This window comes from Dermacentor albipictus, chromosome 3, assembly GCF_038994185.2.
Source record: "Dermacentor albipictus isolate Rhodes 1998 colony chromosome 3, USDA_Dalb.pri_finalv2, whole genome shotgun sequence".
Taxonomy (NCBI): domain Eukaryota; kingdom Metazoa; phylum Arthropoda; class Arachnida; order Ixodida; family Ixodidae; genus Dermacentor; species Dermacentor albipictus.
The window spans coordinates 187,784,227-187,787,567 of NC_091823.1; the positions used below are offsets into that span (position 1 = coordinate 187,784,227).

A 3,341-nucleotide genomic window follows, 5' to 3' on the forward strand; every position below is an offset into this window, starting at 1 on the left:
ACTGACCAGACAATAGCAGTGGAATACGTGTGATGCTGTGAGATTCCAGGCAACAAGAATGGAGCAACTTATGTGCTGTGAGTGGCCAGGAGACAGAATTGCAGCAAGTTACGAGCGGTGGGCAACCAGGCGACAAGACTACAGCACGTTGCACACTCTGAGAGAATAGGTGACAGAAATGCACCATGTTACGCGCTGTGGGTGACCCGGCGACAGGAATGCAGCAAGTCACTGTGGGCGACCAGGCGACAGGAATGCGGCAAATTAGGTGCTGTGATTGACTAGGTGACAGCAATGCAGCTGTTTACCTGCTGTTAGTTACCTGGTGACAGGATTGAAGTAAGTTACGTGCTCTTAGTGACCAGGCTAACGTAGCAATTTACGCTCTATGAGTGACTACGTGACAGGAATAAACGAGAAGAAAAGGGGTTAAGCGAGGGGGGCCCGATATTTATTAGTCATATGAGAAGCCACTGATACCAAGGACAACATAGGGAAAATTACTTGTGCTTAATAAATTCAATAAAGAAACAATAAATTAATGGAAATTAAAGTGAATGAAAAAACAACTTGCCGCAGGTGGGAACCGAACCCGCAACCTTCGCATTACGCTTGCGATGCTCTACCAATTGAGCTACCGCGGCGCTGGTTCCCAACCAGTTTCTTGGGTATTTATGTGCCGTAGTAGAGCCCTGGAAGTGTTAGCCAGCGCTACCACTCCTAGACCCTGGCGCCGGACGTGGAACGTCCTTTTTGCCCCAGGCGTCACGAGAACGTGATCTCTTTGGGTGAAGGCAGCTGGTCAATAAACCCATATATGCTACCTGAAGGCATCAATGTAGCCGGATTCTAGACCCTCGTTATGTAATAAGCGAGAAGAAAGGGGGTTAACCGAGGGCCCCGATATTTATTAGTCATATCATAAGAAGCCAACACCGACACCAAGGACAACACAGGGTAAATTACTGGTGCTTAATAAATGAAATAAAGAAACGATAAATTAATAATTAAAGAAACTTGGCAGTGGTGGCGACAACAGAGCATCATCTAAGCGCCTGCTCCTTTTTTTTTTTTGCTGCAGATCAGCGGTCAGCGCAGCTGCATCCGACGCCCTTTACCAGTACGGCTCTCACGCGCCGTATACGAGCACTGTCATCACCAAGAGACGTCGCCACCAGGAGGCGTATCTGTGCACGGATCAGCAGCATCTCGATGAGCAGCTGGCTATAAAAGAAGACATCGTTTCACTGGCCGGCTCACCTGGCAGTGGCGGCGACAACAGAGCATCATCTAAGCGCCTGCTGCTTTCTGTGCAGCAGGTTAGTACGGTACACACGTAACTTTCTTTTTCTCTGCGTCAGTCGCCGCTATACTGTCAAATTGTAATGCTTACTTCGTTGGTTATCTTGCGAAGCACGTCGAAAGATTTGGCTAAAATGAAAGACGATTTTGCTAGGCTAAAAGAAGAGCTCAAACAAGAACTAAAGACATTTAAGGAATCAATGGAAAGGGAACTTCGGAATGGAATAAGCGACTTACCCCTTGAACAATGTAATTTTGCTCAGAGTCCTGAGTACGCTTATGCTGAAATCTGCGATATGAAGAAAGAACTGCAGGACAAAAATCAAAAAGCACAGAACAAGCAAATCAAAATGATGTGCTTAAGGCTAAATGCTCTACTCTTGAAATGACTGCCTCAGACCTAGAAAAGCGAGTTGTTTATTCACAGTAATACTGACAGAGAGCGAATCTTGAGATTTTTGGGGTCGTCGAGACGGAGAGCGAAAACCTTGTGGCCATTTTGTCCGAGATTGCAAACGCCATAAAACAACCTATCACTGAATTTGACATCGAAACATGTCATCGTGTTCCTACCAGGAAGCCTGCCATAACAAACATTGTGGTTGAATTTAAGTCAAAACGAAAGCGTGATGCTGCTCTCAGGAAAGCAGAGAAGACACGGCTCACTAACAAAGACATAGGACTAGAGGATGAAACACCAGTATATGTGAACGAACACCTTTGTCCGGCACAGAAAAAACTGCTAGGAATGGCAGTGAAAAGGAAGCATAACTATAACTGGAAGTCAGTTTGGACAAGCAACGGTAAGATGTTTGCAAGGCAGGCTTATGACTCTGAAGTTACATATATATCTTGTGAATGGGACCTTGCAAAGATAGGCCCCGTCCCTGAAGCTACAGGTGCTCCTTTACCTGGTGAAACGTACTCTACCTAGGCGGGCCCTGAATCATGTTCCGCTATTTGATACGTCGATACGTCATAAATGGTCAAAATGGAATGTTACGATTTCATTTTACCCTCTCGCGTTCAGCTTCCACACCAGCCTCTTAGTTCAATATTACATATCAATGCTCGCTCCGCTAATAATAAAGACCAGATAACAGAACTGCTGAGCGAGTTCAGTTTTCATTTTAGTATTATTATGCTAACCGAAACATGGTTCAATAGCAATACCAACGCACTACGCCTAAATGGATACAGCAATTATTTCATTAACCGGCCGAACAGGCGTGGTGGCGGTGCTGCCGCACACATTGAAACACAGCGCCACTGCGTTCCTGTTCCGGAGTTCTGCATTTGAACGTGTCATTAAGAGATGCTGACCTTGAAATGCAACTTGGAAATAATAACGGTAGTATACCGGCCTCCGAATGGCATTATTTCAAGTTTCATAGACTTCTTTGAAACATTTTTAGACTACGTTAGGGCAAATAATTTTCGCCTCATCTGCGGAGGAGATATCAATGTAGATGTCACAGGGAATAGCACCTTAACCCCACGTTTTCTTATTACCGTTCAGTCGACTGGTTTAATGAATTTAATCAACACACTTACACGTGTTACACAGACTACTTTATCCTGTATTGATCTACTCATTACCCACATTGAAACTATCGTCAACCAAGCTGGTACCTTTACCTCAGGTATTAGCAATCACTGTCCTGTGTATATGTTCTATTTCACAGATCCGAAAAATTGCAGGCGTCCTCAAATGCCAATTTATGCTCAATATATATAAAATAGCGCTCTGGAAACATTCAAGTACAACATTAGTATTCACGATTAGTCCCACTTATACAGAATAAAAGACGCAGATGTTGCGTACACAAAGTTCATTTCCGATTTCGTAACAATATTTCCTTCACATTTTCCTTTCAAAGAAATTAAACACTAAAAAAAATCAGAAAACCGTGGGTCACACCCGCACACATTAAAATGATAAAGAACAAGGATAAACTTTACCACGCTTTTCTACGTACTCGGTCGTCAGAAATGTTGATTAGATTGAAAACCGCACGAAACAAACTAAACGCCGATCT

General features: G+C 43.9%; 1 non-coding gene across 1 annotated transcript; it reads right to left on the bottom strand.

Annotated features, from left to right (window-relative positions):
- Positions 1–571: 571 nt before the first annotated feature.
- On the bottom strand, positions 572–644 carry TRNAT-CGU (transfer RNA threonine (anticodon CGU)). Its single transcript has one exon. It is a non-coding gene; the product is annotated as a tRNA-Thr (tRNA).
- Between the last annotated feature and the right edge of the window lie 2,697 nt (positions 645–3,341).